This window comes from Ciconia boyciana, chromosome 19 (assembly GCF_034638445.1).
Source record: "Ciconia boyciana chromosome 19, ASM3463844v1, whole genome shotgun sequence".
Lineage (NCBI taxonomy): Eukaryota > Metazoa > Chordata > Aves > Ciconiiformes > Ciconiidae > Ciconia > Ciconia boyciana.
Window position 1 is genome coordinate 9,068,125 of NC_132952.1, and position 13,768 is coordinate 9,081,892.

The following is a 13,768-nucleotide window of genomic DNA, read 5'->3' on the forward strand; positions in this document are numbered from 1 at the left end:
TCAGTTTAACTCTGCTGCTAAATATTTTGACAGCCTCTCTTCCTAAAGCCTAGCACAGCGTGTCATGTTGTACGGTAACGTTCCCCTCGGCTCCCCGCCGCGGCATGCCGGCACACCACGTGCTCCCTGCCACCGAAACGGGCTGCGCCGGGCGGCCACGGCCCTCCTGGGGGAAACGCTCGCGGCTCGAACCCCGGAGATGGGAAAGGGGACGAGGGAGAAAGGGGATGAGGGAGAAAGCCGCTCCGCAGCCGGCTGTCTCGAAGCGGGGGCAGGCTGCCTGCCAAAAGCGGGGCTCAGCTCATCTCCCCCAAAAGATTCACAAACATCAGGTCCCCCGGCTGCCCTGCTGGCTATCTTAACATTTAGCCCATGAATTTCTTGCTTCCTTAATGAGAACATGACCAGAAAAGTTGGTGGCAGGACCCACAGCTCAATAAACCAATAAAACCTTCTACATCGCAATTTGGAAATGGGTTTTTTCTTCTCAGCCCGTTTTGTGGGGAGGAATTGATCTGTCTAATCTCTTATCTGTGACTATGAAATTGTATTTCCCTCTTAATAGGCCTACAAATGTTACAGATGAATAGTTTGGGAGACATGCAGCAAACGGCAGGAATACTAAGAGGGACGTTAGGTCTTGCTCACTTCGGGTTGTGGAAACCAGCACACAGGAATGCCAGGATCTGCATCGGCTTCGGCCCCGCTCCTCAGGGACCCGTCTCAACCCCGACACTTGCACCCAATTCCTGCTTAAATCGGGCTGGGGAGGTCTCTAAGAAGCCTTGTTTAGTTTAGGCATCACAAAGCTTCCCCGTCCCCTCCTCGCCTCGTGCCCGCATTGCAAAGGAAGAGGAGACAGCGGCAGACCCGACGCTTGCTCCGCTAATCCCAGTTTCCCATGCGGAAAGGTATCGAAGCTTGGTTTTTCTGCGCTGGGATGGCCACCAAGTGCCTCAGCCATTTAAGGTCCCCATCGGAGTGACAATTGCCACCTTCAAGACGGAGGACAGGGCTCTTGCCGCCTCCCCCGCTGTCATCGCTGCGTCTTCACCCTCGCAGCTCCGTCGGCTGGGTTCCCCCGTAATTTCACTTGCAACTTTGCAGGCGCTGGCTCCGTGCTTCGATATTTGGGTTGCAAAAACGCGAGCTGACAATGTCCGTTTAACCTGCGGTCCCCGCCTCGTGCTCGACAGGGGCTGTCTCGCTTGGCAGCATCTCCAGCGCGGATGCGATGTGTTGATGTGAAGTGCCCCAGCCCTGTCCATCCCCTCCGCTTCCAGCCCCAGAAGAGGCTCCAGGGACCAAACATCCGAGGGGAAGCAGCCGTGTGAAACGTTCGCTCCAGCCCGGGAATTTAGGGCTGCAAGCAGCAATCCCAAACCACTGCTAAATGTTTTCGAAACGGGGAAAATACGTCAGCCTCCCTCCCCCCTCACTGCTTCTAGAAACCTGCACAAGCAAGGAAAAGGAAAAGCACGCAAGCCCCCGCCACGAAGCTGGTTGAGGAAAGAATTTGGAGTGGCCGAGGTGACCTTTTCGGGAGGAGACGGAGGCCGTGCCCGCCCCCGCGCATCCCTCGTGCCTGCCCGGGGCATCGAGCCCTTCGCAGGACACGGCTCGGCAAAGCCCCCGCCTCCGTCGGGGCGCTCATCGCCACAGCATCACGGTATTTAAATACGTCAGATTAATCGCTTTATCGTCCAAATACAGGTGGATTGATGCAGTCACTTAATACTCTGTTTAAGCAGCTGATTTTTTAAAAAAAGCTAAATAATTGAGGGAATTACTGTAAAATTAGAAAACTTAACAGGTTATTTACTGCTTATTGTCAGAGCTACCGGCCCAGAAAAGCCGGTGGCTGCGTGCCGCTGCCCAGGCTCGGTGGTGCGGCAGGGACCGGGGGCCGGCGGTGGCATGCGGCCCCAGCTGCGGAAACCAGAAATGCCAAAAGCAGCATTCCTCTGCCTCCCTTTTAGCCACCAACGACGTCTGCACAGTGATGGCTCCTGCTGGTGTAGCCGAGTCCTGTTATCTAAAGGAAACTGAAAAGGTAAGGAAATAATTAAAAAAAAAAACAGCTGAGGCACCATTATTTTCTCTAGATAAAAATACTTCTTTGGTAGAAGTGTATCAATAAGCTCTCATTTCATCCGCTACAGCCCATCTCTCTTCAAACAGCCCATCTGTTAATACAAATCTGGCGATCCTGTCCTTCGTTTGTCTTGACTGTGCCCAGGGCAGCTGAGCCTACTCAGAAAGCATTTGGGTTTTCAGCTCCCCGCGCTGACATTCGTTTATCAGCTGTGGGCAAAGGCATTTTTTTAACAGGTCTCTCTCTTTTTTCAGTGAGAAGCAGCAGTTTCTCCGCACCACGTGGTAGCAGGAGATGCATCCTTACCGAGTTTCGCCACGCCGGGTCGGCACAGGCAGACGGCAGCCGAGCCGTACCCGACCCCGCGCAGAGGCTGCAGGCAAGCGAGGCATGATGCCTTGTTCCCTTTTTTTTTTTTTAAATATTCCAATCACTTGTACCCCCGTTCTTGTTGCGCACGTCTGCAGATGAAAGGGTGCTGGCTGTTTGCAGGGGGCTCTGCCTGCCGGGGAGGCTCGCCTGTCGCCTCGCGCGCTGCAGACTGCGAAACACGCTGCAAAGCACGCTGCGAAACACGGCTGGGAGCGACGGCAGGAGAGCGCTCGGCGCTGTCACGCAGACAAAAGCCCCGTTTCCTCGGCACAAAGGAACCGCAGCCGCCACGAACTGACGGGGTCTATGCCATTCATAGGAGGAAATGGGACGAAAAGCTGCAGAACCGCGTGCCGTAGCTGGCCGGCGTGGTCCTGACGCTGGCACGGTTCCCCAGGCTCCCGGGGGTCTGGGATCCTGTGTCACCGATTTTGGGGAGAGCGGGGAGGATGGGGCAGGGTGGGATGGCTCGTTCCCCCCTCCCACGGCCTTGGCTTTCAGTGCACTACAGATTTCACACTGTCCTTTCCCTTTGGGTAAGAAAGTCACGTTTTTCTCCTTGCAGACAGTGCAAATGAGGTGCGGGCTCAGGCGGCGAGAAGATGGGGGGTACAGAAAGAAGTTTCTTGGTGGGATGCCTGCCCAGGGTATGGGCGTCGTTGCCCCAGGTGAGCAGATGCAGGAGCCGAGGGTCCAGGTCCGGCGCTGGCTCCAGAAGCCCTTTGGTCTCCCCAAAACGCAGCCGTGGAGCGGGAAGGGGCTCCCGGAGCCACAGACGGGTCTCCTACCCGGACCGCTGCGGCCAAGACTAAGCAGGCAAGCATGAAAATAACTCTGTTGTGGGAAGAAACGAGCTTCATCTCCTTGTGTTTTAATACGGGAAATATTACCTGCTCCTCCAGCTCCTCTCATAAACAGAGAATTTATCTGTCAGCAAACTAAACCAATATAAGTTGAATAATATTTGTTGATTAATGTAGTCGATGAATTTCATATTTTCTTTAAAATATTTGCTGCATATTTCAGTAAATTATTCATCTGGTTTATAAGGCAAAGCAAATATTTGTGAATAGATATGAATTATGTTATTTATAAAAATGAAATATTCATGAGTCATTTTCATTATTCACCTCGTCCTGGAATTGCTACATAAATCTGATCAAGCAAATAGATTTGGAGAAGCTCAGCTCGAATTTACGGATATCATGGAGCTCGCTGGCTCCCACACAGGAAACCAGAGTGGATTTGGACCAAGCGCTTGAATCGTGTGCTCGAGTGCTGCTGCTCAGGCTGCCGTCCCACGGCTTCGAGGAGAGGCAGGAAAGGACACGACGGCTGAGCCCGCAGCGCGCTCCGCAGCGCCCGCTTCACGCGGAAATCGGCTTTAACCTGAATTTCAGCAGCCGCAAGGGCAAGAAGAGGAGACTAACGTTTTCCTTCCCCGACAAGGACGCCGGTGCTGCCGGGAGGTCGTGCAGCACCGCAGGGAAGGGTGCCAGGGAGAGGTGTTTCGACTCGGAGGGACGACCGCAGACAGTGGGAGCATCGACCGTGCAAAATGAGTGAAAAATTGGATACAAAGCCTTGCCGTTGGGTGGCTTCGAACCCAGCACTTGCAGATGCCCTTTGCCAGCCTTCGGCGAGACCGGGGCGGGCGCAGGTGCGCAGTCGTGAGAAGTCCCCCGAGCCAGCCCAGCTTCTGCGCATCCCCCCCGCCTGCCCAGCGTGCCTGCTCTCCAGCCCGCCCGCTGCTGGGCGGCTCGGGCTCCCGTGGCCGTGGATGCCGAGCTTCAGGAGGGAAGGCTTCGCCCTCTGATCGCTCCCACCGACTGCCGGGGAGCCATCTCTTTCCGAGAGGCAGGCTGCCCTCCCACGTGCATCCTCCAGAACATCGTCCTTGCCCCCTACCTCTTCATTAAAAGCAATTTATTTTACGAAGCGCTGTCCAGAGGTGTTGCCCAAACTGCTGAACAGCGGGAGCATCAAGAGAAGAGTCTCACGAAGGATGTGCTTGAGCGAGGGGCATTTATCTCAGCCTGTGCTTTCCAAAAACCAAAAAGCACCTTGGCGTTGTGAAACGAGGACCAGTATGGAAAACGCTGACAGCAGAGCTGTGACTCCAAAGAATAGCCCCCAGGGCCACGGGGGACAGTGGGACCCCCAGCCGCAGCTGCCTCGCAGGGACAGGGTGAGTCTGGGACCAAATCTGGTGCCAGTCTTGATGTTAAAAAAAAAAAAAAAAAAAAAAAAATTAAACTCAGTTAAGCGGATGCTTAACTTTTAGGATGTGAGTAATGCCTCCAACTACGCTGGGGCTGTGCGTCTGCTTAAAGTTATGCGCACGCTAAGTGCTGCTTGGACCAGTGCCACCCGGCGCTCGCTGCTGCTCAGTAATGAACTCGGCTTTTTGGGAAGCTGCAAAATGAGCACTCAAAAATTCAGCTTTGGGGACTTTCATATTTTCCAAAGTGTTAAAGTGCTTTCTTTTTAAATAGCAAGCTTCCATTTAGAAAATAGACTGTTCCACAGATAGCATTATACATCTTCTGCCACCGGGGTGTTTTGCTCAACACTGCACGGGGACACCATAAAAACCATGTGCTTAGCCAAGTGGAATTGCTGACTCTATCACCCTGGTCAGAGAAAACCGTCTGTCTTCATCCTCTCCCTTCTCCGTCAGGAAGGGGCTGACGGTTCAGCGCTGTTACGAACTGCGCATCCCAGGTCTGCAGCCGGAGCTGATCAAGCTGAATTAAGCGGAAACTCTTTGGGGATGCAGAAGCCAAGGCCGTGGCTCCTCTCCTCGTGTTGAAGAGGTCGGATCAACCCGTAGGATTATTGAAATCCGTCGGCGGGAGGACGGGCAGCGTGGACCCCCCGCAGCCCTCACCCGCGCTCCTGCACTGAGGTTGCAGCAACCAAGGCAGAGCCGGCGCGGCGGGCTGCTGTTTTAACGGCATCCCGGAAAAGAGGGGGCCGTTCCTGCAGGGGCTGCAGGTAGCAATTGCTCCTCGCCCTTGTGCGTGAGGGGGGCAGCCCAAGGACTGAATCCTCCGGGCGAGGGGTGGACATGCGGGGCCCCCCGGGCCCTGGGGCCCCCCGGGCACTGGGGCTGACAGCCACACCAAGGAAGGACACAGGGGCTTTGGGCCCCTGGCAGCCCGCTCTGTGCTGCTGGCATGCTGCTTTGCAGCCCCTCTCCCAAAGGTCACATTGCTGCCTGCGAGGCAGAAGCAGCGATGTTTTATTCTGGCCAAGGCAGTTCCTGAGTTTTTGCACTAAACTCCAGGCTTGTTCAGCCGTGGGATGGCATTTTTCCCCTTGCCGGCTCTGGAATAGCCACAGAGAAGCCATTTATCAGCACTGTGTGTGCATCCAATCTCCAGGGCCCTCTGCTTCACCTCCCGTTAGTGGCTGTCTCCGCAGCACGTAATGAAGCAGCTATTTTGAGGCGACAGCCTAATGAATTTGAAAAGTTTTTGACCCTTTTATTGCAACATCTCAAACACCAGGTATCTGGAAAATAGTTTTAATGTTGCATAGACCATTATGAGCCAATTTATTCTAGGTATTCCGCTCTGAGATGTTTCACAGAGTTTTGGAACAGCAGCCAGCACACTGGAGTGGTGGGAGATTCAGCGGGGGGGCTTTTCCTTAGGGAGACGTCTCCGCTCACTGCTCCCTTCCCGTACACCTCCTCTCCCATGCCATGTCGCTTTGTCGTGAGGCTGGAGGGTAAAGCGGACCCGTGGTCACTGCAGGCAGAGCCGGCATCGGCTTTGCTGTCACGCCTAGGTTGGCCGTCCCACGGCACGGCTGGCACCGAGGAGCCGCCTGCTCAGCCGGTCCCTCCCGAAGGGCAGCTGCCCCTGAGGGGAAGGTCCCTGCCCAAAATCCGCTGCTGCTGGACTCCTGCAACCCCGCCTGGAACGAAGGGCTTGCTCCAAAGCATAAAGAAATGAAGTCTCACTGGCAGTGGAGTCCAAAGGGCAAGCAGAAGGCACCCGTGGGTGCCTTCCCCCATAGAAAATAAGCTGCAATGCTGAACTGGGGTGAGAGCAGGGTAAGGCAGCAGTAAGCCACAGCTATCCAGCCTGCAGGTCTTGCACGGGCACGCTTCGTGCCGGCACGGCAGCACCTCCAGCCCCTGGGAAGGCAGGTCCGGTGCTGGCCACGGGGCACCGAGAAACAAAGCCTCTTTTTCCAGAGTATCAGCCTGTCCATAAGTACACGTTTCCCATCAGAGGGCACGGCGGGCTGCTCGATAGCTGCCAGCCGCACATGCGGGCGATGCGGCCCTGCCGGCAGCAGGTGAGGCGCCTCGCCAGCAGCAGCGCCCCGACAGCGAGCCGGGCTCGCCGGCAGCGTCTCCCCGGGCAGCGTCCCCCCTCGGGGTCCGGCCATGCCTGCGCCTACTTCTGAGCCCGTTCGCGCTCTCTGCTGTAGCCGACCTTCCGTGAAGAACGTGTTCCCACAGAACGAGCTCGTTGGGAAGCCCTCCTCTGAGCAAGGGTGTTTCTGCAGGTTTTGAGGCACCGGCGAGAGTGCAAAGCCCCGGGAAAACGCTCTTGATGAAAACGGAGCAGATTCTCCTTTATCTACGTGCTTGGCAGGAAAGCGCATTCGGCCTGTGTGCCTCAGCGGCGTGCTGGGCAAGGGCTGGCCCGTGCAGTGCCCGCGTCCCGCTGCATCCGCGTTACCCCTCCAGCTCCCGGATCCGTCCCGGAGCACCCCACGTGCGTGTCTCCCTCCTGAGCCGCGTGCAGCTCCCAGACCCGGGCTTTCGGGGGATTTCGAGCCAACCTTTGCAGGTGGGTTGAAACCAGGCGAGTTTTTCTCAAGCGGGAGGGAGGGGATGCGGGGAGGTACTGCTGCTGCAGCAGGGTCAGTCCCCACCGAAGGAGGGGACTGAGCTGGAACCCCCTGGGCACCACCTGCCAGGGGCTGGGAGAGGTTTCCCTGCTTTGGCCTCGGCTCAGTAGCGATACACGGGTTTAGCAACGGAGAGAAATTGCACCCTTGGGTTAGTGCAGCTAGTGATACACCCGCCAATATTGGCCCGTGTTTGTTTGTTTTTTTTCCCTCCTGGCTCTACATGGTCTCGACAAAATGAAGCACAGCACGCAGGTGAGGGATCTGAACTCAAACTGTGTAGTGCTTTTGGATAATACAGAATTTTACATGAGGAAGTCAAGGGTTTGGTGACTTAGAGACGACCGAAGCTTTCAAGGGCAAGGCAGTAAATTCTGCCTCGTTCACAGCCCTGCTCCGCAGAGACTCGGGCTGCGTCTGAAGTGCATCGCTGCTCCAGGGTCAGGGGATGCCTCCTGAGGGACTGCAAGCGTGTCTCAATTAACGCAGACCCCAGGTTCCCAGAGGCACACCACGGGCAGCCTGCGGCCCCCTCGCCCAGGCTCGCACGGTCGGGGGAAATCCCAGCCGCTTTCCCGGGTGCCGCAGCCCGTCCTCCCGCGCCGCTGGCTCCTTCCGTGCACCCGGCAGGCAGGCAGGGGAGCACAGAAAGCAGCTGCCGCAGCCTCCGGTCTCAGGGATTTCTCTTTTCAAGTTTCTTCATCTGCTTTGTCGAAGGACTTTGTTCCTTAGTCATTTATTTTTTAAAAGAAAACCAAGATAAAAATCTCCAGTCCTCCGAGGGACATTAATTGCTGCTACTTTAGAGCATACAGGGCCGGTAATTATATTTTTTGCTCAGCAGCTGATGGACTCGGAAACCGCTTTTAACCCTGAAAAGGAAGGGAGAGGCATGCCATCTCCCAGGTAAACCAGGTACGCGTCTCCAGGCACCGGGACGATGCCTGCCTTCTCCACGGCAGCAGGAAATCCCACAGCAAGGGCTGAGCGTGGTGACGTTGAAGCCCCACGGCATTGAAGCCCCTTTGAGGAGCGTGGCCTCTTCCCCCTTCCCCTCCGGGAACGCTCCTTGCGGATCCTCCCGCACGCCCCGCGCTGCCTCCTGGCGCGGGACAGTTTGTTTGTCGGCACCAGGAAACAAACACAGGCAAAGCCGTCGTTAGCTCGTGGCAATATTGGCTATAATTTCAAGGTCTGTTAAATATGACTTAAATATTTTTTTACTCATTACCAATAATTTAGAATTATTCTCTTTTTTTTTTTTTTTTTTCGGAAACTTCAAGTATGATTGTAATAGCTTTGTAATTTTGGGCTCTATCATTAAAATTAATGATATCCTAATGCTCTATGTGCACTAGAAAAGTCTGATCAGTTTTTTCCCCTTTATATATCATTACTAATAGAACATTTTAATGGCTGTAATTTCCAGCCCTGTAGATGGAAACCTAAAAATAGGAAGAAAGCCTATTTCATCACGCCATGCCAGCCCCTAAATAATTCAATTACATAGACTGGAATATCTGAAGCTGGGTGTGTTCCCAGCTGCAGATAACCAAAAGGACTTGATAGTACTTTTAGAGCAGGGCTGGCTATTACAAGGTCTCACCCTCCGGCCCTCGCCAGGCCACCGCCGGGGATGCCAGCGTGCAGCCATCAGGGATGGCAGCGTGCAGCCGCCGGCTGCAGAGCCGCAGCAGCTTCCCCTCCCCGAGCCGGGGCTGCAGGCGCTGCCGGGGTCCGGGCGGACCCTGCAGCGGGGCAGGAACGGGGCTCCAGAAATTCAGCCCGACTGTCGCCGGAGAGAAATACCCACAGCCAGTGTCCAGCGAAGGCTCCTCCGCAAATATTTGGGCTCCTCACTGAAACTGTCCCTCAAATGGCCCTTGCTGTGTTTTCCCTGCAAGCGAAGTCTGTCTCTCCCAGCTCTCTCCCCCGCCATGGGGAAGGGCGCGAGCATCACAACCGAAGCCTAAAGCTTCCCTAAAACCGCGCTAAGCACCTGGTTTATTACTCCCCATGGTCTTTCTCCTGCTTAGGTACTTCTAAAGCCTTTTCATCATCCTACGTACTCCTATGTACAGCTAACTCGTTTCACATCGTTACCTTGCAGAGTTTATCAGATGTATTTCTGCTATTTATTGGTTTATGCTTTGCCTCTACCAGCAAGAATTCACGATTAAATTCTCACTGCAGGTTGGTTTTTTTTACTTCTTTCTTTTTCTTTGCCTAAGACAGTGAGAGATCGTTCTCGTGTGCTCGTGTACAGAGCCGATACCTCCCTTTGGCAGCCAGACCCCAGTGGTGGTGGGAGGGGAAGGGCGGCGCAGGTTGCTTTACAGCCTACACATTTTCTCACCTCGATAACGCACCATTTTGCTCCAGATCTGCCGTGTCGCCGCCGGTCCCCTGCGAGCAGAGCGCGGGCTTGCCGAGGCTGCGGCGGAGGTGGCGACCATGCCATCGCACGCCATCGGCGCGGCAAACCTGCCAACTCGCCTGGCGGCGGCTGCCCGTCCCACCAGCCTCACCGGCTCCGTGGGCAGCACGTTGGCACGCGGCAGCGAGTGCTGCCAGGGAAAAAGAACGAGAGGTCCAGGAGTTCCCTACGGAGGAAAGAAAAGCAATTTCTATATGTCTTTATTGACAGTTCACAAACCAAACGCAGAAGCGGAGGACGCAGTCTGGCCGGCAGCAGCAGCGGTCCCGCGGGGCAGCATCGCAGCTCCAGCCACTTAACCCCGACCGCCGGAGCCATCGGAGAGTTTGCAGTTAGGCGTGACACAAAAGGCCAAAACTATTAACGTAGGCACAGCTCGTGCCTCGGGAGCCTCTCCAGACCCCCCCGCTGCCTTGGGCAGCCGGCTGCGCTTCCCCTCGTTCACCATCCTTTCCCATGACTTTTCTCGTGCCTCTCACTGCCCGAGTTCGCAGACCCGCTCCTGGGGCCAGCCCTGCCTGCGCCCCGGGTTTGCGGGGATTTTCACTTGGCTCCAAGCGAACCAGGCACGGGCGTATCATCTGCTGCTTGTTAAATACAATGCTGAGATTGTCTTTTTTTTTTTTCTTCTCCTTTCTAGGTTTGCATTGCCCGTGCGCCCCATCCTGGTGCAGCCACGTGAGCAGCCCCAGCCCAGGGAGGACTGCACCAAGACCGAGGTTAGATGCTCATCTTTATGTTGAATATTTGTTTTAGACTAATTGCCTGGTCTGAGCTTTCCTGTGATTCCCCCCTGGGTGCCATATCCCAAACATCACCTTGTACCACTGCCTAGGGAGGGATGGTCGGCCTCCAGAGGGGCACAGGGCAGCGCTGGGACCTGCTCTCCTATGCCTGCAGCGAGCCCTTGCCGGCGGAGGGATGTCAAAGATAATTATTTACTGGGATGGACCCAGCTCCCCCCCCAAAACCGAGCAGACTGTGAAAGTTATCCCCCTCCACAGCTCAGGTACATAGGCACAGCCAGCCTTGTAATGCGTACTGGCAATGAAAAAGCCACCTTTTTGTCTCTCCTGAAGGTCTCCTCAGGCTCAATCATCATTTACTGCCTAATAAGGAGAGCTTTTATGTTTTGGCATTTCTTTTCCCATGGTATTATCAGTGGTTGGGAGAAAAAGCCAAAGCAGCAGCGAAAATTAGTGCAGCCGCAAGTTATCGGGCTTGAAGTAGGAACGAGCGCGGGAGCATCCCCGGTCTGTGCTGCGGGAGCTCAGGCTGGGCGACGGAACGGGATGCGCCTGCAAATGCCGCACGCTGGGCGAGAGCGCATTAACCCCCAGCCTGCTGTTAGAGCACGGCCCTTCCCTCGTCCATTAGGCAGATGAGATTCACAGGAGTCAAAGCCTCGCCTGAGAAACAAGCGTGGAGGAACAAGCTGGAGACAATTAGGGAAATGTAGAAATTGCGAAATTAGAGATGAAAACCCTCCGAGCGCGGATCAGCGCAAGGCAGTGGAAGCGAGGAGCGGAGCTGACCCCGGGCTGGATGTGAGTACGCTCCTGGGCGGGCGAGCGAGCCCTGCGCCACGTTTCCAAGGCTGTTTCCGACCCAAACCTCACGCCCTCCCAGGCTGTCGGATTTGCCATCCTCTTCCCGCAGGGAGCTGCGGGCACGGCTCGGCCCGAGCTTTTCGCACGTGCTCGGGGTTCCTTGCAAGCCTGCGACAGCATCCCCAGGAGAGCCTGCATCGCCTCTGAGAGCCGTCCCGCTGCCCGCGGGGCCACAGCATCCCCGGTTCAGCCCTTCCCAGGCAGTAAAGCTACAGCCAATTTATGCAAAATGCAGTCGGATGGAGCTCAGAGGGCTGTTAAATCGATTCGGCTGTTCTCAGGTATCCACGTCAGAAGGAGAAGAGGCTCTGCCAAGAAAGAAAAATCAAGGGAGGCTGGGGAAAATTGCATTTATTTTCAGGTGGGAGGCAAGCGAGGGCAGCTGGCGGTGGCCGCAGCCTGGCAGTATTGCGTCAGGTCTCCAAATCAATGTTTACCACAGGATGAGGCATTTAATGCAGGTTATTCTGAGGAGCCAGCTGCTGGCTGTGTGTTCAGGAAAGAAAGAAAACACTTTTATTCTGCCTCGTCTTTTGGTTCCCAGCGTGGCGATGCTGTAGGGCCAGTCCCCGTTTCGGTTTGCCTTTTGTGGTAAAGTTTGAGTGCCAAAGGGAATATGTGATCGCCCGAAGAGCAGCAGCCACAGCAGCAGGCTGTAGAATAACGCATCAATTGCAAATTGGCGAGAGCAGGCTGAGTAAAACAAGGTGCCGTTCCTTCCAAGACACTGATTTACAATGCGCCAGCCCTGACCCCCACTTTCCCCACGAACAGAAGCGGTGATCTGCTTCCAGCCCTCCACTGAAACATGGCGCGAGGAATCCTGCCTGCAATCTTCTGTATTGCAATTACTCGATACAAGTGGCTTGCCCGAGTTCCTCGGTGGTTCAGGACGTGTTTCGCTATAAAGCCACCAGCGCTCGGCCAGCCCTGCGCGCCCAGCCCTGCCCCGAAGCGGGCAGGAGCAGGCAGAGGAGGTGCAGGCACCCGGCTTTTTGGGGGGACAAGGGGATGGATGGATCTGCTGCTCTGCTCCCAGCAGGTTATTGAATTCCTCCTTTCCCCCTCAGAGGCGAGAAGCAAAAGTCAGTAAGCAGAAGGCTTTCCACGCTCTGCCACAGATCAGAAAACCACAGTATCTGAACGTTTGGACTTCTTGTTCCCAACCTCTTCCTGCATTAAAAGCTAATTAATGCATTAAAGATACATCTTTTAAAGGCACATTTATCTAAAAACACCAGGGTTATCTTCTTTCATCATTTGAATGACACAGGTCTGAAAATGGGATATTCTGGCTGTTGAAGATGAAGAATTTCTTCTTTATGATGTTCACGTGAGGGTACCCTGACGCTTCTTGCCTGCCTGCCCTCGTGTCGGCTGTGCTCCTGCCCGCAGCGCCCAGCTGTCCCCAGGCTCCTGATGTCTCCGTTGCTCTGTGGCAGGGTCACAGGCTGCGATCGTAGCGCAGGTAGAAACCCAAAGCTGGGTCTTTTCAAGGCATTTTAAGAGACTCAGTCATTCGGTTCACGCTGATTTGCAAGATTTCCATTGCTTCCCCCTTGGAAAAGTGCAAAACAAAACATTTTGGAAAAAGCAAACTGAGTCCATAGGATTAAAAAAATACTATTAAGAAGAAAAACCCCGGCCAAATTCCCAAGGAGCAGCGTCGATGGGTTCAGCACTGGGGGCTGCAGCCCGCAGCAACAAGGCTTCCACTGAGGAGCTGGGCTGCCGTGCTTCCGCCCCGGGCACTGCACGCGCGTCTCGCCCAGGCCAGCGTCCCCGGGCTGCAGCTCGTCCCATCTCCGCACCGCCGTGCCCACGGCCGGCAGCTGTGGGCGGGAGAATCACCCTTTGCACTTCCACCGGCGTGTAGGAAAACGGCTTTACGGCAAGCGGGCTCTTCTGGGGTGTTATAAAGGCGTTGATCTGCACGTTTGTGAGAACAGGTCCTCAAGTGCTTTGCAATATTTTCCCTGTGTACGAGGATCGACGTTTTCTTACGAATATGAATTTATCGTCATGGTTTTGCCCCTCCTTTCAGTAGCGAGAGGTTTTCCTGCCCAGCACGGGGGGAGCGCAGAGAAGAGCACGTGAAATCGTGGTGTGGCCCTGCTGAGCTCCACGTGTGCTGTGAACAGCCACGGGATGGCCAAGCTGTGAATAGAATACTTTTCTACAGCGATATATTCAGCATCTGTGTTCAAAACTGATACACTTTTCTATCTTAAAAATACTAATCGGTTTTTATCGGTTGCATCAGACTTCTCCATGTGAGCACTGTTCCACTATCAGCTATACGCGTGTTACGGTGTGGTAAAAGATATTAGAACGTATTCAAAGCTGTATTTTGCTCTTTGAAACTCAGTTCCCAGTGGGTTG